Source organism: Coregonus clupeaformis, chromosome 2, assembly GCF_020615455.1.
Source record: "Coregonus clupeaformis isolate EN_2021a chromosome 2, ASM2061545v1, whole genome shotgun sequence".
Taxonomy (NCBI): domain Eukaryota; kingdom Metazoa; phylum Chordata; class Actinopteri; order Salmoniformes; family Salmonidae; genus Coregonus; species Coregonus clupeaformis.
Genome location: NC_059193.1, coordinates 5,468,308 through 5,496,033, shown reverse-complemented (window position 1 = coordinate 5,496,033; position 27,726 = coordinate 5,468,308). Strand labels below are relative to the sequence as shown.

Below are 27,726 nucleotides of genomic sequence, written 5' to 3'. Positions count from 1 at the left end.
ATGACCTGCAGAGAGCTGGGACCAAAGTAACAAAGCCAACCATCAGTAACACACTACGCCGCCAGGGACTCAAATCCTGCAGTGCGAGACGTGTCCCCCCTGCTTAAGCCAGTACATGTCCAGGCCCGTCTGAAGTGCATTTGGATGATCCAGAAGAGGATTGGGAGAATGTCATATGGTCAGATGAAACCAAAATATAACTTTTTGGTAAAAACTCAACTCATCATGTTTGGAGGACAAAGAATGCTGAGTGCATCCAAAGAACACCATACCTACTGTGAAGCATGGGGTTGGAAACATCATGCTTTGGGGCTGTTTTTTCTGCAAAGGGACCAGGACGACTGATCCGTGTAAAGGAAAGAATGAATGGGGCCATGTATCGTGAGATTTTGAGTGAAACCCTCCTTCCATCAGCAAGGGCATTGAAGATGAAACGTGGCTGGGTCTTTCAGCATGACAATGATCCCAAACACACCGCCCGGGCAACGAAGGAGTGGCTTCGTAAGAAGCATTTCAAGGTCCTGGAGTGGCCTAGCCAGTCTCCAGATCTCAACCCCATAGAAAATCTTTGGAGGGAGTTGAAAGTCTGTGTTGCCCAGCGACAGCCCCAAAACATCACTGCTCTAGAGGAGATCTGCATGGAGGAATGGGCCAAAATACCAGCAACAGTGTGTGAAAACCTTGTGAAGACTTACAGAAAACGTTTGACCTGTGTCATTGCCAACAAAGGGTATATAACAAAGTATTGAGAAACTTTTGTTATTGACCAAATACTTATTTTCCACCATCATATGCCAATAAATTCATAAAAAATCCTACAATGTGATTTTCTGGATTTTTTTTTCTCATTTTGTCTGTCATAGTTGACGTGTACCTATGATGAAAATTACAGGCCTCTCTCATCTTTTTAAGTGGGAGAACTTGCACAATTGGTGGCTGACTAAATACTTTTTTTCCCCACTGTACATACTTGCAGGTCTTTGGGGGAGGAATGGGGAAATTCTAATGCATGGGAACTTCAACTCTATATTTACCTGTATTTAATTTATGATTAAATTAGTGTATGAGGTATACGATTAATTTCCAATATATCGTTCAGTCTGAATGGAAATAATATTACACAATAAAATACTCTAATTATTAGCAAAAATTATAATATAAATGACAAGATACATAGCTGTAGTTGTTCAGATGTATCCTACTTTATTATTGAAATAATGATACAAAAACGAATTCACAATTGTATTAAACACTTTCACAAGCTACCACCACACAATGAAAAAACAATTTGTTCTGTAACGAATAACAAAATAAAAAATCCTTTGATGAGTTAATTACGAAATAAAAGCAGCACACAAAGAGACGCCACCAAAGTGTACCGATACTAAGACTGAGACTAACATCAAAATCCATTTTCAATTTTATCCCAGACAATGGAATACACCCAGCCTTTCATTTGTCATGCTTTTATATCAACAGTAACACATTTCACTATGATTTATTATTAAATTAATGCTATTCCCATCACACTTGTTTAGAGAGGCACTGTCCTCGCTCTAGTTTTACTGTCTTATGCTCTGATAGTCCATTGATGTTGAATAATATTCCTAGCGTGCAGACATGCAGAAGCAGCCATAGGTCAAGTCAGTACAATACAACTCTACTTGAATCACAATTGAGAATTAAACAATGGTGGTTATGTTTCTGACCCATGCTCAAATGCTCCTGTTATGCCCCAGACACACAGTGAGATAATGAGTTTATTTTTAATTAGCCTCGACTAGTCTGTTTTTGAAAGACACTCATTCTCCACCAGTCTCTGCATGCGTTTTGATCTGTCCTCCTGTGATCTGATGCTGTGCCTTGCTGCCGGCGAGGGAGCTGCGGACAGTGGGGTGTGACCCTGGTGTTGGGAAGAAGCCGTGCCTGGCACTATAGCGGCCTGATTCACAACACCAGCTGTCCCGCCCCACCAGAAATCAGAGCTGTCTAGAGCTGCTCCTCCTGAGGCCCTCCTGAGGCCCTCCTGAGGCCATGCATCCTCCTGGATGGATTCTACAGCTCTCAGGGGCTGATCCAGAGAGAATCTGGAAGTCAGATAAAAACAACAGCGTCATTATTCATCTATTCATCAGTATTACATTCATTATTACAGTCAGTATTACAGTCATTATTACAGTAATCTCTAATCCCTATTCAGTGCCATTCAGTTTAAGTTAGACCGTATCACCACTTTAATAAACTGCTAACATGGCTACAAATACAATGTCTAAACAATAAATACTTCTAAACATCTAGAGTGTACTACTGGGTGTGTGTAGGATCATTTAAATTAGGGGCGGTCTTCAGATGTGGCAGATACTGTTACAACATGCATAGTGCAGCAGAGTTTTCTACTTTAGAGTCTGGAAGTGTATTGAGGTCAAGGCAGAGATAGATGGAGCTGAGAATAACTGAGGACCATGGCTGTAGTTCTCTATCCAACTCTGTTTACACTGGGTTTGGGATGGGGTAGACAAGTCAAATGATCACATAATATGCAAATGTATATTTTATTTAGAGTGAGATGAGGAAGTTTAGAAATCCAACTAGAGAAATGTTACTCAATTAAAGACGCACTCCTGCTATTTTGGAACTTTTCCTATTGAAAAACAATATCCCGCGTATAAATACAGTCATGTACACACACATATGTTTGGCGCAAAATGTAGTTTTTTAGACACAACTGCAAACTTCAAGGAGTAGGCTATTCAAGGAGTTGGTCTGATGGTGCCCTCTGATGTCATCGGCCTCCCCCCTTGCTTGCGGGAACAATACAGGAGCAATAGAGAACAGAAGAGGAAAGCCTCCCTCCATTTGTGCCATGTCATGATACCTGGACCACCTATTGAGATGTACCTTTTGTTAAGTAAATCAGGAGATAAATGAGGTGAAAAGGAGACTGGAGTGTTATTTTTATTTATTATTATTATTGAGTGCAACTTTAACGATGAAGGAGGTTATGCTACACAGGAAATGAGAGTGAGAGACATCATCCAACAATGCCGCAGACCCATTAGAGTGAGATTTGGATAAGCTTTTTTGTCTGTGCTAATTTAATGATTCCCAGAGGAAGGTCTGACTAACTGGCCTGGTTGTTATGCAGAGAGAGAGAGACAGACGGGAGGGCGTACTGGAGAGAGAAAACATCTTGTGAATCATAGCTCCACCATCTCAGCCAACTCTGTGAAAGGAGGTAAGCCTCTGCAGCCTGTCTGGCACCACGCTGTGTGACAGAGGTTAGAAAGAGGAAAGAGGTGCTGAGGTCATACTTAACTGTAACTGCCAGGGTGGAGCCAGAGCAGTAAAACAATGGTTCATATTGGCTGCTGCCTCAGTGACTGTGCATAAAGATTGAGGCTATGTTCCAAATGGCACCCTATGTAGTAGGGCTCCTATGGTTCTGGTCAAAAGTAGTGCACTATATAGGGAGTAGGGTGCCATTTGGGACACAGATTGGGCAGGTCGAGGGACATCTTAAAAGGGCAAAGTGACCACAGTGATTGATATATTGTTGCTCTGACTTCAATTCCATCCCACCATACAACTCAATATCTTTTTGATAGACAGGCACAAACTCAAACAAAGCTGCTTTGCTCTTAACCATCAACAGATACATTCCATGTTCCTCATCAATGGATGCCATTTTGTGAAAACATGGTTGACATTTTAATATGAAACTCACTCTAAAAGCCATCAAAATACACTTGTAAGTGAGAAGAGCATACTAATGGTCTCACAGAGAGAGAGAGAGAGAGAGAGAGAGAGAGAGATACCGGTAGGTAGCTGCAATTGAAGCTGCCATGGTTTGGGGGCCAAACACCTTTACCACTGTTAGATGTAGTGTGACTCTATTAATCTGCAGTTTGTCCTCTCCCCTGGACATACTCCATCACTGGAGGGTCAAGTCCAACTAATTCCTCCACAGTTGAACTTGTCACACAGCATACTATCCCAGCAATACCTTTCTGCCTGATCCTGTTCTATCCGCTCTGTTGCCCTTTCTGGTTAATCTAATTGTGACAAAGCCCACATAAGGGCTTTTGTGCCAAGAACTTCTTTATGGTTTAAAATTAAAGGGCTTGGGCGCCCAGCTTTTGGACGATGGCCAGTGTCCTTCAGACAAAGAATGTCAGTGTGCTTAATAGGCAGAAACGCTCTCCCCTGTTCCGAAAAAAAGGCAGCCACCACACGCCTCAGTACTGTGCATGTCTGCTCCGACTACTTTCTGTCAAGGCAACAATGAAAACAGTTACATCTGAACTGCACCATAATATAATAATAAAATGCCATTTAGCAGACGCTTTTATCCAAAGCGACTTACAGTCACGCGTGCATACATTTTTGTGTATGGGTGGTCCCGGGGATCGAACCCACTACCTTGGCGTTACAAGCGCCGTGCTCTACCAGCTGAGCTACAGAGGACCACAGTGTGAGAAGTTATTTTGGACAGGCCTGTTTACAGACATACAGCAATTTCTGTATAGACAAGGTAAAGACAAATAAGCCTTTCAAAATTGCTTTTTTTGGGGGGTGGTACTTAATGACCTGATTTAGATTTTCTCAAGTTCTGGAAGTGGCCAGAATTGACCATAGTTTCCAGTAGCTCTGGTCCAGAGCGTTACGTCCAACTTGCTGAAGGCTCAGCATCAGAAAGCTGCACTTAATGCCCTGGACCAGAGCTAAGGTTCCAGCTGAGAACAAAGAAGATTGAGTATTTATTCCAGTTATTCTCATATAAAATATGATCATTTCCCAAACAACAGCCAAGCCAAGCATCATTTCATACAAAAGGGGCCACCAGACACAAGCTATGTCACTATTTCTGACACCGCCACATTGTCTGAACAAATCTATTTCCTTTTCATCAGATCTCTATGTAATCTACATTCAGAGCTGTCATGTCCTCTGTGCTGTGCTGTTTTCCATTCAGTGGATTCCATGATATGATTCCATTATGGGGGAGTCCCGTCGGCACAGCAACATGCCTCCTTGACAATTCATTTTGTGTATCACCCAATCATTACAATATTTGCTTAGCAGAAACCTTTGAAATGATTAATCTACCTCTCACTGTTCCAATGTGGTCATAAGCACCTGAATTCCCCTTGGAGAAATTCAGGATCAATACATTCTCAAGGCGAAGATACTTATCCCACTCACAAGCTAAGAAAAGTGTCTTACAGAACCCATAATGATATACTGTAGCGTGGCACAGTACCAGTACAGGTGTCCATGTGTAAGGGCTAAACCAGTCATTTGAGGTGTAAAAGAGAGAAATAAAAATAATGCCCATTCGAGAGAAAAAAATAGGAGACCTTCCTTAGAGTGAAGACCCTTTGACAAGCAATTAAGGACTTGTTCATTGTCTTGCTTGGGCTATTTCCTAAACGCAGGCATTAGTTAGCATTAATGGCTTCTCACAGTAATTAAAACTCCCTTCTAAATGATCCTGGTGCCCGACCAGACCGTGTGCAGTGTGTCCCCTGTGTCTCCAGACAAGCCCAGCCTACCCCACCCATCCTCCCACCTCGGGCCACATTTCCCTCCCTGTGGCCTGGCTTTGTGCTGATGGACGAGCCCATCCCTCACGGTCCTTCCAGACAGCTGTGCTTAGCCTGCAGAATGGAGAGAGAGACTTTGAGACTTGCTTACTGGATGAAAGCAACCATTTGTTTCCTAATGGAACCTTCAGCCCTCCTGGAAGATCAATTATATACTGTACACCCAGAAATAAGACACTGGCATCATCACCGTCTTGGTAATTAATCTCTTTCTGAGGGCTTGGCATCCCTGGCTGTGTCTGTGGGTTTTTCATTTTAGCACAAACTGGCTGATGTGTGATACAGCATTCAGGAAATAGGGGACATGTCGATGGTATTGTATCTAATAATAACATCTGCAAATCTGTAAGATTGCACAGTTAGTATCGAATTCTATTACATTTTAGTCATTTAGCAGACACTCTTATCCAGAGCGACTTACAGTTAGTGAGTGCATACATTTTTATACTGGCCCCCCGTGGGAAACGAACCCACAACCCTGGCGTTGCAAGCGCCATGCTCTACCAGCTGAGCTACAGGGGACTATGAATGTGGAAATTCCTCTCACTGATAATATCACCTGTATTATGGGAAACGTATCATCCTAATCAATCTGAAATGGTTTTGCCTTTCCTATGGATTTCCATTTCCAAATACTTTGAGAAAAAGCCCAAACAAATTCAACAGAACCTTGTTTTGGCATGCTATACAGAAGGGGAAATATCGAGTCCTCTAATCATGGAGGCAGCAGCTGTGAGGAACAGCCCAGGTGACAGAAAGGCACCATCTCATCAGCCTTCCCACAGCCTGTCAATCCTGCAGAATGGACTGATTGACATATCCCTTATATACAACAACCTTCCTATAAGCCTACCTTAAAACAACACTATTTCAGTATGTCAGTATATTTCTTTCCTTCCTTAACTCGGCATCGGAAAGATCAACATTTGCTTTCATGTTTCACTCCTAAACTGAAATTAAATGAGAGAGAGAGAGAGAGAGAAGGAAGGAGATGTAATGAGTAATGAGAGTGTTTAAGGGAGGTTCCTATCTGTCGGTGGAAGGCAGTCTGCTCATTAAGCTATAGAGAGAACAGAGAAGGCAGTCTGCTCATTAAACTATAGGGAGAACAGAGAAGGCAGTCTGCTCATTAAACTATAGGGAAAACAGAGAAAGCAGTCTGCTCATTAAACTATAGGGAGAACAGAGAAGGCAGTCTGCTCATTAAACTATAGGGAGAACAGAGAAGGCAGTCTGCTCATTAAACTATAGGGAGAACAGAGAAGGCAGTCTGCTCATTAAACTATAAGGAGAACAGAGAAGGCAGTCTGCTCATTAAACTATAGGGAGAACAGAGAAGGCAGTCTGCTCATTAAACTATAGGGAGAACAGAGAAGGCAGTCTGCTCATTAAACTATAGGGAGAACAGAGAAGGCAGTCTGCTCATTAAACTATAGGGAGAACAGAGAAGGCAGTCTGCTCATTAAACTATGGGGAGAACAGAGAAGTGTGTGTGATGATCGAGCCACTGGTCTGGATGTTTCTGCATGGATTCATCAGTTACTCTGTGGGACACACACACACACACACATCTGATTATATTGTGCTTCCTAGACAGCCACAGAACACATGGCTAACATTGACAGACAGTCCTCTCTGGAGCTCTGTCCTCCATCCTTCTCCCTCATTCCTCTCTGATACGATAACATTATGGACAGATTTTATACATATCCAATATAGTCCATTGGCATCTGTAACATGCCAGGCAACATCCCAACAGGCAGTAGCATTGAACAGTATAAGGAGCCTTGTTTGTGCTACAGCTGCAGAGGGTGTTGTATGTATGTATACGGCTGCCTGCTCCTCCACTGTGGTGCTATTTCACTGAGTGTTTAGCAGGCGTGGCACTGCAGCACTGGTGAAGGAAACAGCCAGCTGTTCTCCACAGAAAGACAGACAGACAGACAGACAGACAGACAGACAGACAGACAGACAGAATAACAGACAGACAGACATACCCCTGAGCCACCTTGGCTTTATAGGAGTATGGGGTAAACAGTGGAAGGCAATTTGTGTGGTTAATAGATGCTAGTAGGGGTAAACAGTGGAAGGCAGTTTATGTGGTTAATAGATGCTAGTAGTGGTAAACAAAGGAAGGCAGGCCAGTTCATGTGGTTAATAGATGCTAGTAGGGGTAAACAGTGGAAGGCAGACCAGTTCATGTGGTTAATAGATGCTAGTAGGGGTAAACAGTGGAAGGCAGGCCAGTTCATGTGGTTAATAGATGCTAGTAGGGGTAAACAGTGGAAGGCAGGCCAGTTCATGTGGTTAATAGATGCTAGTAGGGGTAAACAGTGGAAGGCAGGCCAGTTCATGTGGTTAATAGATGCTAGTAGGGGTAAACAGTGGAAGGCAGGCCAGTTCATGTGGTTAATAGATGCTAGTAGGGGTAAACAGTGGAAGGCAGGCCCGTTCATGTGGTTAATAGATGCTAGTAGGGGTAAACAGTGGAAGGCAGGCCAGTTAATGTGGTTAATAGATGCTAGTAGGGGTAAACAGTGGAAGGCAGGCCAGTTCATGTGGTTAATAGATGCTAGTAGGGGTAAACAGTGGAAGGCAGGCCAGTTCATGTGGTTAATAGATGCTAGTAGGGGTAAACAGTGGAAGGCAGGCCAGTTCATGTGGTTAATAGACGCTAGTAGTGGTAAACAGTGGAAGGCAGGCCAGTTCATGTGGTTAATAGACAGATGCTAGTAGGGGTAAACAGTGGAAGGCAGGCCAGTTCATGTGGTTAATAGATGCTAGTAGTGGTAAACAGTGGAAGGCAGGCCAGTTCATGTGGTTAATAGACAGATGCTAGTAGGGGTAAACAGTGCGTCTAGACAGACTAAAGCACTAGGCCACTACATGCCAATGATTGAAGTAGTACACAGTGCTAATAGCATTCAGGGAGGTTGAAGATGACTTAAATGTTATGTCTGCATCCCACATGACACCATAATCCACTATAATGCTATGGTCTGCACTGAACTCTGCAAAAACACCATCATATCTTATCAAATAACCAACAAGTAAAAGCCATTGATCAGAGCCTGTACTATTGATCTGAGGACAGATACTGTATATGTGAATACCTGGTGCCTTGATTAAAACAGGAAGGATGAATGTCATTACAGGATATTGTGGTCCTCTGTAGCTCAGCTGGTAGAGCACGGCGCTTGTAACGCCAAGGTAGTGGGTTCGATCCCCGGGACCACCCATACACAAAAAAAAAAATGCACGCATGACTGTAAGTCGCTTTGGATAAAAGCGTCTGCTAAATGGCATATTATTATTTATATCAAGAGAGAGTAAATAAACGTGTGACTTCTCTCTTCCTTCAACACCATCTCTTCTCCCCCCAGCTAGCTGTGCAAAATATTTCTCTCCTAAATTGAGACGTCATTTATAAAACGGAGAGCCGACGGTAGCGCATTACTAATTCCATTAAAGGATTGCTTTTCTTAATTTGTTTCACAAGAACTTGGTACCCTTCTGCTGTCTGAAACGCAACACATTTCTCCTCCTTTCAAAAATACTTGAATCCAACGCGACCACCTTCAGGCTATACTGTGAAAGTAGTTACGTGGTCACATTAACATCATGATAGAATCCGTAATAAAGCAGAATATGTCCTTTTCCTTATTGGGGAACGTGAGGATGTGCTCTTGTTATATTTGCTACAGTACCAGAACAACACAAGGGAGAGGAATTACCAGCTACTAATTAGACCATTATAACAAAATATTATCATTGTGGACCCTAGGAAGAGTAGCTGCTGCTTTTGCAAAAGCTAATGGGGATCCAAATAAACAAATAGATAAACAAATACTATTATATTCAACATCTTCAATGTTTTACATAACAGGGTCGGCACTTTTCACATGACATAAATTCATTTGCAACTCAATGACATAAAAATCACATTTCATACAGGTACCTATGAAAGACATGGAATTGGATAGCATATTTCACATATAATTATTTCAGTCATAACTTAAATATGATGGGCAATCAATATTAATCTAGAATAACTATAGCACAAAATCAAAGAATTACTATATGGTGTATTTATGAACTCCACAAAGATATACTGTCCCATGCAGACACATGCCTGGGTTTCACTGTTTTTGATAACCAATTATGCCTTTGTAGATCTAGTTAAAAATATCTATGTGGATTGTGGACTGATACAATGATTTCCCCTGGGGCTATAAAGGACTGTTTGGTTTATTTCACCAGTTAAACTTGAATATAGGAGAGCTGCCAAGCCGCTGAGGGAATTAAGCAGAGTGAAAGGCAGCGTGGTGCTGCTGAATAGGCAGATTAGCAGGGCCAGCCTACCCTTCTACTCTACTCTAACAAGTCCACACAATGAACACACGACCAGCCCCATTACCCACCGAGCTACAGTGAAGAGACAGGGAGGCAGAGGCTGAAAATTAAAGACATTTTCATAAGCCCATCCGCTGTCTATTATTGGTCACTTGTAATTGATCCCTATCCCAGTCGAGCCTTCTCACAATAGTGATTTTGAACATAGGCCTACTAATGTTTACTCATATGTGAAGTTTATATAAATAAATATGTTTCTGTAGGATATGATCTTGAATATTGTTTCTCCCCTTTGACAGAATTAGAACTTTGTCTGTGGAAAAAGTAGAACATGGAAATGTCTGTCAACATTTTAATGGTATAGGATACATCTATCTACATTTTAGCATTTTGAATTTGACTCCATCATTCTATTTCGACTACAAATTTGTTTTAGCTGTAGTAAACTTCACCAGCAAACAGTGTTGTTTGGGAGAGAGGAAATGTAATTTCCAATGTATTTTTTTCTATAGGTCGTTGTGTCGGTCATCAGTCGTGTTAAGCGACTCCAGTTTAAACAAGTGAGGCTGAAATAAATGCAGTAGATAACAGTGAAATGGAGATGACCTTGACTTAATTGGCATCAAATTATTGGAACATGTTATCTTCTTCTCACACACATTACAGTAAAAAACAAAAAGGTTGGTTCACTAGTACGCAGCAATCAATCAGGTTCATTACATTGATTCAAATAGGTTTGTCTTTAAAATTGTTTATATATTTTACTGTGAAATGTAGGTATGATGAAGTAGCTCTTTTTAGCCTTTGTTGCAAGTTTTACAGCAAAATGTAATGAATTGAAATAATTACTATTGTGATGGAAAATACATAATGATTGATACACACTTCTCTGCAACAATATCTTTGAATACATTTGTATGATAAAAGGATATATTCTGGAACCTTTTATTTTGCTGCTACAACTTGCTTAAATTATAAACTCCTAGACACAATAAATTACTACCATAGATTTCATGAAGCAGAAGGGCAATTTACTGTAGGATTGACTTGCCATGCATTCTCAAACCGAGTTTGGCCATTAGAAAGAGAAAGAAGTCCCAGCACCTTTAATGCAAATTCATTCCGATCCCTAATGGCCTTAGAACTGTAGACATATCATTCTATAGTGAGAACAGCAGGGGTGTTAGAAAGATGGCATACATACCTCTGACGCCACCTCAGTCCTCCTGGCTTTGAGAGAGACGTCAGGACAGCACATCATTCAGTTGTGGTGAAAGCCCTGCAGCCTGTAAAAAGAAGAAGACAGATATTTTTGTCATGTGCATAAATATCTCTGTTCTGTTGTGTGAAGGCATCATTGTGATGTACATAGAACCATTTAACAAACACACATGCACTCATGTACACGCACACGCACACACACATGTTTTAAACCTGTATTGTCTTAAACCTGAAATCTGAATGTATTCGTTGTACTCATCTTGTATGTATCAGTATCAATCAAACTGAGACCTACAAATAAGTCAAATACTGGTCTAATATATCTAGTAGTATTGTTCTAAAGCAGCCGTCTACCCTTCCTCTCTTTTCAGACAGTGGAGGGAGGTGAGGACACAGTGAGGACTCTCAGTGCCTATCCTCTCCCAGGCAGTAGACAGGCAGGCAGTAGACAGGTAGGCAGTAGACAGCTAGGCAGTAGGCAGGCAGTAGACAGGTAGGCAGTAGACAGCTAGGCAGTAGGCAGGCAGTAGACAGGTAGGCAGTAGGCAGCTAGGCAGTAGGCAGGCAGTAGACAGGTAGGCAGTAGGCAGGCAGTAGGCAGGCAGGCAGTAGGCAGGCAGGCAGTAGACAGGTAGGCAGTAGACAGCTAGGCAGTAGGCAGGCAGGGTGGTGATGCGGCCCGCTCCGCTCTACCCTGCCTGGCTGATAATAGGGTCATTAATCATGCGTCCACAGACTGCTCTCTATCAGATGTAGGTCCTATGATTATGGCCATTGATTGGGGTGAAATAGTCCTCTGCTGCTTCTACTGCTGCTTGGACCAATCTAGTCCAGGCTTGTTGGGGCGTGATTGTTTATTAGTTGACTCATTGATTAAAGGATGAAAGCTAACAAAATGGAGTCTGAATGATTTCCCTCTCATGTGTAGTAGATGATCGGCTCTGTGGTTCAGTAGGTCCATAGGACATATAGTATAACATAGTATAGTATAAAATAGTATAGTGTACTGTAGTGTAGTATAGTAATAGTATAGCAATATTATAGTATAGCATAGTATAGTATAGTATAGGTTAGTATGGTGTAGTATAGTGTAGTATACTGTAGTATAGTGTAGTATCGTCAAGTATAGTGTGGTATAGTGTAGTATAGTGTAGTATAGTAATAGTATAGTACAGTGTAGTATAGTGCATTATAGTATAGTGTAGTATAATGACAAAAATGTAAAATGTAGAGTGTAGTATAGTATAGTGTAGTATAGTACAGTATGGTGCAGTATAGTATACTGTAGTATACTGTAGTACAGTATAATGTAGTGTATTATAGTATAGTGTAGTATAGTGTAGTATAGTGTAGTATAGTGTAGTATAGTGTAGTATAGTGTAGTGTAGTATAGCATAGTAATAGTATAATAGTATAGTGTAGTATAGTACTATAGTGTAGTATAGTGTATTATAGTGCAGTATATTATACTGTGGTATAGTGTAGTATGGTGTAGTATGGTGTAGTATAGTGTAGTATAGTGTAGCATGGTGTAGTATAGTGTAGTCTAGTGTAGTATAGTGTAGTATAGTGTAGTATAGTGTAGTATAGTGTAGTGTAGTGTAGTGTAGTGTAGTGTAGTGTAGTATAGCGTAGCATATTATAGTGTAATGTAGTATAGTGTAGTATAGTATAGCGTAGTATGGTATAGTATCATAATAGTATAGTATAGTGTAATATAGTATAGTGTAGTACAGTGTAGTATAGTGTAGTATAGTGTAGTATAGTGTATAGTCAGCATGGCTCAACTCCCTCCAGGAGTAATATGTTTTATCATTTTAAATTTTTCCCAAATGTACAAGGGAGGTCCTTTCCCCTCTTTCTACTGTCCTAGATTATGTTGCTACATATTTACAATAAAATGTATCATATATAAAGTACGAGAATTGCATAAATATTGAATCTCGAACTTGGATTCAATAAGGAAATATTCACAAGGCGTACTGTAGGAATTATAGACACTGTTTTCACCTAATTTTCTACTGAAATATGGGCGGAGTCTGTTTACGGTTTTTTGGTGGGGGACTTCCGGTTAAGCACTTCCGGCCAATAGTTCGCCGCTAGCTAGCTAACGTTAGCTCGCTATCGCTTCTCACAACTTTCCAAACATGGATTCACGCAAAACAGGCATTACTCTCAGGAGCAACAACTTCTTTACATTCCCATGTAATGACAGTCAGACACATCCAGTATAGTGTCTGTCTTCCATCACCTGATTCATTGTGACTGTAATGACAGTCAGACACATCCAGTATAGTGTCTGTCTTCCATCACCTGATTCAATGTGACAGTAATGACAGTTGAAGTTGAATTCAATCCCAGTCTATTCTTAACGCTCCCTCATTGTCTCTCAAACAATACGCTGCTGGACAAACAATGATTTTACGTAGAACACCCTAACCTGAAAATACACATATAATAAGCTTTAAAACAAAACGAGGTTACAGAATTAGGGCAGTCTAAAACATGGATTGAAATAGAAATGTGACAAAGCTCCCGGGTCCAGTCAAAATGGCTTCTGTCTTTGTGTGCTCCACTAATGAAAGGATACAGCTGTGTGGACACTGAACACCTCTGATGGTTCCTCTGGTTTTACACAGTAGCTATGTGTTGTAGCTATGTCTTTTCCTTACACCGTCAGATAAATACTGTGAAACTATAAGGCAATCGATATGAAACATGCTTCGTTGTAGTTTGAGTATAACATTTGAAATGTGTGCAAAAAAAAACAGAGTTTTTGTCTACCTCTATTGCATATGCTTTTCAATGGTCAGGTGTGAGCATGTCTATGGATTTGCGGTAAATATTTTTTACAGTAAGTGTTTCTTGCAAATGTGGTTGGCGCTTATCTTGTATGTTACGGTATATGACTTCTATCTGCCAGGTTTTACATAGTGAATACACTTCACTTAATAAGGTGAAAATTAGCAAGGAGAAGAGAGAAAGGGGTGTGTATGTGAGTGTGTGTGTTTCTTAAGTTTCCTAACGCACCCCCACACCAACTCCTGTAGATAAAACCCATAGCGAGCTCTTGTCACTCAATTACTGTCTCTTTTTATCTTCCGTTAACATACCTGCCATCCTCAGCGAGGAATTAAAGCACAATCTCTCTCTCTCTCTCTCTCTCTCTCTCTCTCTCTCTCTCTCTCTCTCTCTCTCTCTGAGTGGGGGAGTAAGCAGAAGCTAAGCAGAAAGTGGGGTGGATTAAATTTAGAGCTAATAACTTAGCAGTATAAAAAAAAGGCCAGATTTGGGGTTTTCACAACCAAACGTTTTCTTCGTACTAAAACATGAATGTCTTTTGGTTTCTTTAAATACTAGTATGGTGTGATAAATAACAGGTCTAATATAAATAAACTGCCTGGTACCACCCCACCACATAGGAGACGGCTCAAATGGCGGCATGGAAATCGCTGACATTTTGTGGCAGAATTTTTCTCACTTGCCCGGCAGCAGCAAATCCCCTGTTGAGAGGACTTGAGTGTGAAATCCATTTACGACAGATTCCGGCAGAAAGCTTGTCATCTCATTGAAAAGATACCCCTCTCAAAATATGGAACAAGGCCTGTAGGTGTCAAATGTATCACATTCTTATAGCCTCAGTCCCCCAGCCAATCTCCTGTTGATTGTGTTAGTGTGTACATAGAGGAAACAGCCAGGGTAATTGTTTCTTGATTAATTTCCTATCTATACGTGGCAGCGGAAACAAGCATGACCTCGGACAGCAAACAAACATGACTGCAACACCAAGGTTACTGAATCACAAAGAAAATAAATTGTCTGAAAAGGAGCACATTAAAGGATTCAGTGAGAAAGTCCCTGAGGATGACAGTACAGCAGGCCCCAGATCAGTTTTTACTAAGACTACGTTCCAAATGGAACACTATTTCCTATTTAGTACACTACTAAAGCCCAAGGAATTATGTAGGAAATAGGTTGCCATTTGGGACGCATCCTAAGGCCATTCTACAGCAGACACACTCCTGACCTTGCCTTTAAACATGACAATGGGTTCACTTTTAGAAGTCTTCCTCATACTTTCAGCGTCTTTGTACGAGGTATCACGGTATCACACAGACAGCATATTGAAGCAGTCAGGAGAGGGCAACCTGTATTTTATTATCCTCAAAGCAGTTTTGTTCCTCTCCCTCCTAGTAGTTCACCACTCACCCTTAATGTCATTTTATAACACAATCCTGTACTAGACAGACTGTGCTTGGGGAGTCACGCAGTGTATATTCATAGACTACACCATGCTACACCATTCAGAGTAAGAACCCCAGTCATTTTCCAATAGAAAACTAAATCTAAAAGCCCTAGAATGGCAGGTGTGGCAGACACGTCTGTTGCAGTTAGTTCCCTGCAGTCTCCAGTTGCTTAGTTACTTTCAGCGGGTGGATCATGCTCTCTAGGCCATAGGGGACGTAGGGTCTAACTTCTCCTTCTGTATCCTTCCACCTCCCCTGCAGTGTTAGCTGAGAGGGGGATATAGGGTCTAACGTCTCCTTCCGTATCCTTCCACCTCCGTTGCAGTGTTAGCTGAGAGGGGGATGTAGGGTCTAACTTCTCCTTCCGTATCCTTCCACCTCCCCTGCAGTGTTAGCTGAGAGGGGGATATAGGGTCTAACTTCTCCATCCGTATCCTTCCACCTCCCATGCAGTGTTAGCTGAGAGGGGGATATAGGGTCTAACTTATCCTTCCGTATCCTTCCACCTCCCCTGCAGTGTTAGCTGAGAGGGGGATGTATGGTCTAACTTCTCCTTCCGTATCCTTCCACCTCCCCTGCAGTGTTAGCTGAGAGGGGGATGTAGGGTCTAACGTCTCCTTCCGTATCCTTCCACCTCCCCTGCAGTGTTAGCTGAGAGGGGGATGTAGGGTCTAACTTCTTCTTCCGTATCCTTCCACCTCCCCTGCAGTGTTAGCTTAGAGGGGGATGTAGGGTCTAACTTCTCCTTCTGTATCCTTCCACCTCCCCTGCAGTGTTAGCTGAGAGGGGGATGTAGGGTCTAACTTCTCCTTCCGTATCCTTCCACCTCCCCTGCAGTGTTAGCTGAGAGGGGGATGTAGGGTCTAATGTAATGTCTCCTTCTGTATCCTTCCACCTCCCCTGCAGTGTTAGCTGAGAGGGGGATGTAGGGTCTAACGTCTCCTTCCGTATCCTTCCACCTCCCCTTCAGTGTTAGCTGAGAGGGGGACTGGGAACTATGCTCTGGGAGCCGTTCCCATGGAGAAGTGGACTGGAGGGAGGTCAGATAAGGATGAACTACTACTGTTCTACTGTTCCAGGAGGAAACTGCTGCACTACTATTCTAGATTAACATGGTCACTGAGGAGGAGACTGCTGCATTACCATTCTAGAATAACATGGTCACTGAGGAGGAGACTGCTTCACTGATACTCCACAGCGTATGTACTGTACAATGTTCTCACAACGGTCAGCTAAACACCAAGAAATACATTTTAAGTGTTTAGAGTTTCTATTATTTCTTTCAACCCAATTCCCCAATTTTAGGTCACTTAACCCCGACCTACAGTTGAAGTCTGAAGTTTACATACACCTTAGCCAAATACATTTAAACTCAGTTTTTCACAATTCCTGACATTTAATCCTAGTAATAATTCCCTGTCTTAGGTCAGTTAGGATCACCACTTTATTTTAAGAATGTGAAATGTCATAATAATAGTAGAGATAATTATTTATTTCAGCTTTTATTTCTTTCATCACATTCCCAGTGGGTCAGAAGTTTCCATACACTCAATTAGTATTTGGTAGCATTGCCTTTAAATTGTTTAACTTGGGTCAAACGTTTCGGGTAGCCTTCCACAAGCTTGAAAAACTAGTTTTAATGACTCCAACCTAAGTGTATGTAAACTTCCGACTTCAACTGTATATGTACATATCTACCTCAATGACCTCGGTACTGGTACCCCGTGTATATAGCCAAGTTAACGTTATTCATTGTGTATTTATTCCTTGTGTTATAATTTTTTTCTATATTTTTCTCTCTGCATTGTGGGAAGGGCCTATAAGTAACAATTTCACTGTTAGTCTACAGCTGTTGTTTACGAAGCATGTGACAAATTAGTAATTACTTGACCTCAACCGATACGCTTTTCCGGATATTCACTATCTGATACTGAGATGTCTAAGCTTGCGTCCCAAATGACACCCTATTGTCACGATCGTCTAGAACAGGAGACCAATGCGCAGCGTTGCGAGTGAACATAGTATATTTATTAAATACTCACACGAGCAAAACAAACAAACAACGAATCCGTGACGTCTGTGGTACAACACGCACACACACGAACAAAATCCCACAACCCGAAAGGAAAACAGATAGATTAAATATGGCTCCCAATCAGAGACAAACAGCCGACAGCTGACACTCGTTTGCCTCTGATTGGGAGTCACACCGGCAAACATAGAAAATAAACCACCTAGAACACCCACCAGAGAAACCGAAAACATAGAATGAACACACCCTGGTTCAACATAATGAGTCCCCGAACCAGGGTGTGACAGTACCCCCCCCTAAAGGCGCGGACTGTGACCGCGCCTAAATACGAGCAAAACAGGGGAGGGCTGGGTGGGCATTCTTCCTCGGCGGCGGCTCCGGCTCCGGGCTTGATCCCCACTTCCTCTCCAACCCCCAAAGTACTCCTGGTCCTGTCTCAGCCCCCGCTGGCCGGAGCCGGACTGACGACACGCGCCCCCTGGCTTGGTGCGTGGAGCAGGAATGGACCGGAATGGGCTGGCGACGCACACCACTGACTTGGTGCGGAGAGCAGGGACGAGCCGGACAGGGCTGACGAGACGCACCACAGACTTGGTGCGGGAAGCTTGGATGGGCCGGACTGGGCTGGCGACGCGCACCGTATCCCTGGTGCGAGTGGCCGGAACAGGCCGGGTCGGGCTGGCGACGCGCACCGTATCCCTGGTGCGAGTGGCCGGAACAGGCCGGGTCGGGCTGGCGACGCGCACCGTATCCCTGGTGCGAGTGGCCGGAACAGGCCGGGTCGGGCTGGCGACGCGCACCGTATCCCTGGTGCGAGTGGCCGGAACAGGCCGGGTCGGGCTGGCGACGCGCACCGTATCCCTGGTGCGAGTGGCCGGAACAGGCCGGGTCGGGCTGGCGACGCGCACCGTATCCTTGGTGCGGGGAGCAGGCACAGGCCGGGCTGGGCTGGGGACGCGCACCACAGGCTCCATGCGAGGAACAGGAACAGACAGGACCGCACTGAGGACACACACCCCTGGCCCTACACGGGGATCAGGAACGGGCCGGACCGGACTGGTAACACACCCCAGTACCCTTGGCCGTGCCTCTACACCTTCCTTCCCCTTCGTGACCAGTGGCCCCCTTAACCTGGCGGCCCTATCTGCCAACCTCCTGCACTCCTCCAACCCGTACACCTGCTGCCCCGACGTCGTGAGCCCCCCCCTAAAAATTTTCTGGGGGGTCTCTCCTCCCCGTGGACCAGGCCTCCATCATTCTCGCCCAATTCTCGCTCCTCTGTTTCCAATTATCGCCCTTCAGCTCCTGGACACGCTGCTTGGTCTGGTCTTGGTGGGATTTTCTGTCACGATCGTCTGAAGGAGGAGACCAATGCGCAGCGTTGCGAGTGAACATAGTATATTTATTAAATACTCACACGAGCAAAACAAACAACGAATCCGTGACGTCTGTGGTACAACACGCACACACACGAACAAAATCCCACAACCCGAAAGGAAAACAGATAGATTAAATATGGCTCCCAATCAGAGACAAACAGCCGACAGCTGACACTCGTTTGCCTCTGATTGGGAGTCACACCGGCAAACATAGAAAATAAACCACCTAGAACACCCACCAGAGAAACCGAAAACATAGAATGAACACACCCTGGTTCAACATAATGAGTCCCCGAACCAGGGTGTGACACCTATTCCCTATATAGTGCACTATGTTTGACCAGAGCCCTATATAGTATATAGGGAATAGGGTGCCATTTGGGATGTGTACTAAGGCTCAGTCGGTTGAGGATTCAATCTCACATTCACCCCACGATAGGATTGTTTAATGCAAAGTCAGATCTTGACCTCTGCCTGGCACAGACAGAAAACCTGGGGTTAACTAAGCAGAGACGGTCATGATGAAAGGCTTCCTATCCTACTGTAAGAAACAGCATGAGGTACACTCTTACAAAAAAGGGTTCCAAAATGATTCTTTCCCCATGGGAGAACCCTTTTTGGTTCCAGGGAGAACCCTTTTTGGTTCCAGGTACAGCCCTTTGTGAAAAGGGTTCTACATTGAACCAAAAGGGGTTATTCTATGGGGACAGCCGAAGAACCCTTTTAGGTTCTAGATATCACCTTTTTTTCTAAGAGTGTATTCTAGATAGTAGATAGCAGGGGCCGTATATCAAACGTCTCAGAGGAGTTCTGATTTAAGATCAGTTTTACCTTTTAAAATACAATGAATAAGATTAGATGGACAGGAGGGACATACTCCTAGATGAGTACTTCTACTCTAAGACGCTTGATACATACGGCCACAGGTCTGAGCCTCATGGTAATATACTGTTTAGCAGTGTTTCTCAACCTTCGGTCCACGGGCCGGTGCCGGTCTGCGGGATGTTGCTGGCTGATCCCTGATTTAGTCAAGGAGGAAAAATCACAGCTTATCGGTCCCTGACACAAGAGGGACCAGAGCATGCCAGTCCGTGGTAAAAAATAACTTGAGAAATACTGGTGTACTGATGTAGGATCTTAATTTGATCACCCTTTTGCTGGAGAGCTTTCCTGCAATGCAGGACATTTAAAACTTGTAGTGTATTTGAGGTTTAAAAATGCTTCTGAAGTTTGTAATTTCAACGTTGACATTTCAGACTTGATTTTCCCTTACGAAAGGTGTATCAACCCCTAAAAAATGTCCATGAATTATAATCCACATAATAATTAACATTTCCTGTTGCTGCAGGATTATTTTCCTGCTGTAGCAAACTGTCTCAAATTAAGATTCTACATCTGTATACGTCAACCAAAGACTCATCACTCTTCCTGTCCTGTCCCTGCCGAGGTGAGGAGAGGTGTCTGCCTGCTCTGTCTGCACAGATCAGTGAAGCATGTGAAAATGACTCCACGTTGACTCTGTCATACTCTGTCATACCATCTCCTCTGTTCTGTCCCTTTAGATGTCACCTAACCCACTGCTGGCAGCTAATATTAGCCTGCACAAAAATTATTATGGAGAATTTATGGTCCGTAATAGCACCTTTGATATGGAAATGTGCCGGAGCATATTTGACTTACTACCATGAGTGGGCTATGGAAGCGTGGGAAGACAATGAAGAATGGAGGTTCCTTTGGGGACCTTGTTCTAAAATGCTTCAACAAATTGGGACTGAGGGTATGCCTCTTTGAATATGTGTTGAAGCCCACACAGCCAATATGCATGTCATATTGACATATGACAAATTGCAATAGTCATTGATGGAATAACTTGATGGCAGAAAATGTTACATTTTAGTCATTTAGCAGACGCTCTTATCCAGAGCGACTTACATTTAGTGAGTGCATACATTTTTTCATTTTTTTCATACTGCACTCATATGGCTCACTGGACTATGTGACTCCCTGTCAGACAGGTTGTCAGAACAAGCTTAGAGAATCAACTCGTAACAAAAATAATATAATCTTATGGACGAATCTTGAGATCTTATGAATCTTAAGAATCTCATGAATCATATAATTGATATTTCCCAATCAAAACCATTTAAAATGTCTATGGATTTTTTTTTTCAGACATAAAGACAGTATTTGTTCACAGAAAAAATTACCTCATAATTAGTGAATAATATCACAATAAAATACATTAATATTAGAACAATTAAATGTAATCTTTCCATAAAGGACAAGATGGCTAAATAGTCAATACTACGAACGGCAACCCTGTGCTATCAGCCACAGCCAGTACAAAGAGAGATAAAAAGGGTCTTACCTTCCTTTACCATAACATGAGAGTAGACACACTATATGAACAGGCAGATGAGACAGAACCCATCATTGTTCTCCCACACACACAGCTTGCTCTCTCTCTCTCTCTCTCTCTCGCTCTCTCTCTCTCTCTCTCTCTCTCTGTCTCTCTCTCTCTGTGTGTCTCTCTATCTCTGTGTCTCTCTCTCTTTCTCTCTGTGTCTCTCTCTCTGTGTCTCTCTCTCTCTCTTTGTGTCTCTCGCTCTGTGTCTCTCTCTCTCTTTCTCTCCCCCCTCTCTTTCTCTCTGTGTCTCTCTCTCTCTCTCTCTCTCTCTCTCTCTCTCTCTCTCTCTCTCTCTCTCTCTCTCTCTCTCTCGATGGAAGGATGGATGGATGGAAATATGCTGGCGCAACAGTCTACACCCAGCAACCTCCTCTCCTCTCCTCCATCACCGCTCAGAATCCCACCCTGTGCATACACTCTCTCTCTCTCTCTCCCTCACAGCGTATGTGCTCCACACAAAGACTCTCCCTCACAGCCCATATGATCATGTGATGTGTGTGTGGCTACATGTGATGTGTGTGAGAGTGAGTGTGCTTGTATATAGTATGTCAATGTGTGTTTGTAAGTATGTGTGTGTGTGTGTGTGTGTGTTTTTGCGTGCATGTCATGTGTATGTGTGTGCGCGCTTGGAGTGAGTGTGTGTATTACTACTGTATAAGTGTGTATTTCTGTTTCACCAGAGGGCTAGCTGCTAGCGAAAACAAACAGGAACCTTCCCGACCCCCAGCCCCCCAGCCCCAAGTCCTGGTCGACAGCCATCAGAAGGCAGCAGAGATGATATAGTCCACATCTGTTTTACGAGCCCCTAGGGGAGCACACGACTCCAGATACTTACCCCAGCTGCATTATTAACACATGTTAATGGTTCCATTATATAGGAATAGGAGCTTCGCTGTTTTAACATGGAGGAGAGAAGAGGGAGACATCATGGAAGGGAAGGGCAAGCCTGGCCGCCACCACTTTCTGCTGACTGGAGGGATTTCACCCCGTCCACTGACTCCACACAGCCGGGCCGGCGAGCATGCACACTGGCTGAGTCCCAAATGGCACCCTATTCCCTATGTAGTGGTAGGGTACTATATAAGGAATAGGATGTCATTTGGGACGCAGAGTCTTTGTACCCAGACCATTCAGATTGGGGATAAATCTCCAAGCAGCTAGCAGTGGTAGAAAGGCAGACTAGTACTTAACAAAGACCTCCATATTTCTCCACCGACTGATTCTCCTTTTGTGTTTTTAACTGTTGCTGCAGATTTCAGTACTCAATCAAAATAGTTTGTATTTCATTAAATGTCCTTGTATGTAAATGTTCTAGCAGTGAGCAATATAGAGGGATGTATTGTACATACGGAAGATGCACAAACACACATGTGCGCGCACACACACACACACACACACAAAGTATAGTAACATTGATGTTGTACATTGCTATGTTGGAAAGATTCTAAGGAATGCATAGAAACCTTTATTTACCTTTTTTCATTAAATGTCAAATGTGAAATCTCCTATTCTCCTACAGATAATTAACAGACTAGAAAAGTTATTATTTTATTATTAATTTCACTCTGTATGATTTTGTAAACCATAAATATGTATGTGTTGTATACTGCATGTTATATTTGTACCATTTCATTAATGGGACCATTAGAATCAAATTACTGAACATGTTTGATATGTCTCTCTCTATATATGTTATTATAGGATGATGACAGTAAAAATAAACAGATATAAACGATCATATCTACGCCATTTTGTATCTAATCTACTAATAAAATGTATGCGGTGGGATTTAGTAATAACTATTTGCTGAGGAGTCATATCTCCATTTTCAATGTATACTAATTTACAACATGTGTGTATTTTAGTTCATGCAATCCCTGAAAGGCAGGGACAAAATAAATAGTGTTGAAGCTCTCTCATTAAAAATCTAATTCATTAGTTCCCAACTGCCTTTGTTACACATGCCCTCTGAGAGAACAAAGGATTTGAACCCCCACCATAACATACCAACCGCCCCCCACACTGGCTCCTCACTCACTAACACGTCTTACAACGTCTATGTTGCATTCTTCTGCGTATACGTTGCATGGGCTAGTATGCAAGGTTAAGTGTATTACCATATCTAAAAAAATATGTTTTTATAAACCCTTGCCATGGAATGGAGTATAATACAGCGTGTTATATTCTAATAACTGTAATTAGTGGATATGGTTGTTATTACCGTGGGCTAGTATGTAAGGTTGACTGTATTACCATATCTAAATCTCTAGGTATTTGTGAAATATCCTTAGCAGTGGAATGAAGTGTAACACAGACACATAGATTATTATTTCAAATATATTCACAACAATGCAATAGTTAACCTCGCAGTCTACTTCCCAATTTCAATGTAGATTGTTCTATCTGCATCAGCAATTGGATAGCACAGTTTTCTAAAAAACTAAATTGGTCATTATTGAAAACAAGCAAAATATTCTATATATTCTGTATATATATTTTTTCCAAATGTAAATCAAATCCTATATGCAAATGTGTACAAGACAGTCTAACTATATATATGAGCGCTCATATGAACAAGAGAGAAATTGTGAGGAAAAATAACAGCATTTGAAAAATAACAGCATTTGAAAAATAACAGCATTTGAAAAACAACAGCATTTGAAAAACAACAACAATGCCATATTTCCCTGATGAATGAATGGCCATACCATGACAGTACATAGACAGGCCTCCTAGGGTATGGAAAAGGCTACAGGTCCAGTGATAACACTTTATAGGAAGTACATACATATTATGCTTTATAATGTCCTTTATAATGCATTATAATACACTTACAATGTGTTATGTCAATGGCTATTTGCGTGGTAAATCTACTGTCCAATGTCCTCTAGACAACGTGAGCAACACCACCACACCCAAGGATTTTCAAGCATATAGCGGCTAGCCCAGGCACTTCACAGAATGTATGGCTGAGTACTATGCACATAAATATATTACGACGACAAACTCTGCATAGCAAGTATGAGGCTAATATCTGTTGCAGTGCGTAGGCTATGGGCAGATGAAAGGGATGACGAAGCATTTAAGTGAGGTCGAATTTCATCTACTTACAGTAAACGTTCAATAATTGTGATAATTGTATGTGACGTTTGAACAATTTATTTTTTGTATCCCTTTTCAGATATACATTTATGTCTAGAATTCCCAAGTCTGGTAACACAGAGATATGGGATATCATTTTGTTAGGATGTAGCCATCTGGTCAGAAAAATGCATACGTACGCTGGCAGCAGAATGAAGAAACAAGGGGACTATGGTAAACAGTAATACTACAAGTCAAAGAGTTCTTACACATTATCTCTACAGAATCATTATCGATAGGATTCTATAAAAGTATCTGCTGTACTCGTTAGTACAGAATTATAATATTAGTTTAAGTGATTTTTTTGCCAAACATATGAATATAAATTCTTCATGGACGTCATATCATTTGTTAGTGGGGAGTAATGACAGATGATTCCGATGTCAGATTGATCAAGTTGAGTCTACATGTTCTGTAATACGTATATTGGTTTAAATTCATTTGTCTCTCTATATAAAATAAATAAAGGCACTTCTATTACTCAGGCCGACACTATAATCCATATGGATTAATGGTGGATTACTGTGTATACATTTGTATTCGTAATTGTTCATAGCTGTAAGGGGTTGCTATATAATCTAGTAATTTGTTGTTTAATCAGATATTCGTTTTTTTAATAGTTAGTAGACTGTGGGTTTTGATATCTATTCAAATTCCCACTCCCTTTGATCAAAATGGATAACTAAAGGCTTAAGGGCCTGAAAACTCAACTGACCCAATGTATCTGGACTAAAAACATCTAATAGCACCATATCCTTATACATCCCCCTCTGGGCAATTAACATAAAATACTAAAAGAGTGGGTGTTGGTTAGACAGGAGAAACGTCTGAGAAAGTCAATCTCCCTCTCAGATGAATAGGAATGGATCAAAGGGAAGGAGAGATAGATGTGTGTGTGTAAAGACATCGGAGAGAGAGGGAGACAGGAAGGAGCTCCAAATGTCACATATGGCACCCCTCCTAGGCAACCCCTCCTAGGCAACCCCTCCTAGACAACCCCTCCTGGGCAACCTGTGAGGTGGAGCTGCCGGGGCTGCATGGTGGCTCATCTACCTGCTCCTCCTGAGCCAACTAATGAGATCTCCCTCTGACTGTGACAGACATCCAGACACACACATGTACATGCACACACACAGAGACACACACACACACACACACACACACACACACACACACACACACACACACACACACACACACACACACACACACACACACACACACACACACACACACACACATTAATCTGCTGAGGACAAATCCTACAAGAATCAGTGTCAGGAGAGAAGGAGGTTCATGCCACAGCACAGCTATCCAATCTAGAGTTACATCCTCAACTCCCAATTCATCCTCATCTCCTCCATCACATCCTCTCTCCATCACATCCTCTCTCCATCACATCCCCTCTCCATCACATCCCCTCTCCATCACATCCTCTCTCCACCACATCCTCTCTCCATCACATCCTCTTTCCATCACATCCCTTCTCCATCACATCCTCTCTCCATCACATCCCCTCTCCATCACATCCTCTCTCCACCACATCCTCTCTCCACCACATCCTCTCTCCATCACATCCTCTTTCCATCACATCCCTTCTCCATCACGTCCTCTCTCCACCACATCCTCTCTCCATCACATCCCCTCTCCACCACATCCTCTCTCCACCACATCCTCTCTCCACCACATCCTCTCTCCACCACATCCTCTCTCCATCACATCCCTTCTCCATCACGTCCTTTCTCCACCACATCCTCTCTCCACCACATCCTCTCTCCATCACATCCCCTCTCCATCACATCCCCCCTACCATCACTGTCTACCACTGGAGTCACCACCAGTCAGCTGTCAAGGCCCATCAACTCTCTAATTTGGCTGCCATTGTCACATTGGCCATGACCGATCCCACCAGTCCAATATGGCTGATGCTTTTATCCAAAGCGGCTTACAGTCATGCATGGCGTGCATAGATTTTTGTATGGCTCCAGCGGGAATCGAACCCACGATCCTGGCATTGCAAGCGCCATTCTCTATCAATTGAGCCACAGAGACACAGGACCGCCTCTAATAGGGACACGTTAGGGGTGCCCGCTCCTCCCGCTACAGATGTGGAACATGCCAGGGGTGACTCGTCCTCCTGCTACCAATCCCTCCGGTCCCTCCAGACCACTGCACCCCCCCCCCCCTCTCTGGTCTTTACTGGAGAAAAATAAAAACCCACTGGCCCATCATACATGGTGCTGTGCCTGCATGCCTCGGAGAAAAATGACTTTGCTTAGTGGTTTTGGGCAGTGCAGCTAAATGGCCGGCTATTTTCAGAGTGAGGTGTCTATGTGGAGACTGGTGTGATATGAAAGGCTGATTGTGTACCAGCGGCTGTGTGTCTCTCAGCATTGATCCCATTACGTGATGTAAATGGAACACACACAGACATCCCTCTTTGCTCCGGGCACTTCAAGCAACCTTTTGTCTACAGGGGTTTTAGCGTAATGATTCCATGACAGCATGTTAGAAACTATATGAAATTGATTACATGCAGCGGAAGCTCCTCTCTCTATCAGAGTGCCATGTTTCGCTCTTAGCAATGCTCATTCTTCTCAAAGAAAAAGTAAGGAAGAGATTGAAGAACTTAAGAAGACTAGGTCCAACTTTGACACTCAGGTGATGCCATGGAAACCAAAAGGAGTGCCTGTTTTGCCGGTCTCTTCTCAGATCTCTCCATTTGAAATGGTCCAGCTGTATCTGTTACCTTGTTTCAAACAAGACATATTAGGTGTTGTGTGTGTTCAAGCTGAGTGTGTCAAGCTCGGCACTAAACCACCGAGTGTATTTATGTATGAGTCTGGGTAGTTACGGCAGCTGAGGGAAGCAGGACAATGAACAGACAAATGCAGACAGTGTGTGTGACAGAGTGTGTGAGCACCCTTCAGACTTACCCCTTGTGATAGCGGCAGGTGGAACACACGCCAGGCGCAGCTAGAGATGGTTCCTGGTCCTGGAGCTCCCGCAGACCTCCACGCGCAGTCAACCGGAGGCTTCTCTCTCTCTCTCTCTCTCTCTCTCTCTCTCTCTCTCTCTCTCTCTCTCGCCCCCTCTCTCTCTCTCTCTCTTTTCCTGGTTCATTCCCTCCCTCCCTCTCTCTCTCCTCCTCCTCTCTGACATGCACTTCAGAAGAATCAGATCACTCTCTCCAGCCTGGTACAGAGAGCAGTGAGGCACATGGGAGGGGTGTTTTGTAATCTACCAGGTTGTACCACCCAGGAGAGAAAGATGCGGGGGTGGGGGGAGAATGAGGAGAGGAGGGTTAGGCTAGTCTAGCTCTCCAGCCATACCTTCCCTTCAT

The 27,726-nt window shown here is 43.0% G+C and overlaps 1 long non-coding RNA gene across 1 annotated transcript; it reads right to left on the bottom strand.

Moving 5' to 3' along the window:
• Positions 1 to 1,178: 1,178 nt before the first annotated feature.
• LOC121542321 lies at positions 1,179 to 27,470 on the bottom strand. The gene is made up of 3 exons (XR_005995884.2): positions 27,320 to 27,470; positions 11,161 to 11,242; positions 1,179 to 2,087 (listed from the first exon to the last, which is right to left on the bottom strand). It is a non-coding gene; the product is annotated as an uncharacterized LOC121542321 (long non-coding RNA).
• Between the last annotated feature and the right edge of the window lie 256 nt (positions 27,471 to 27,726).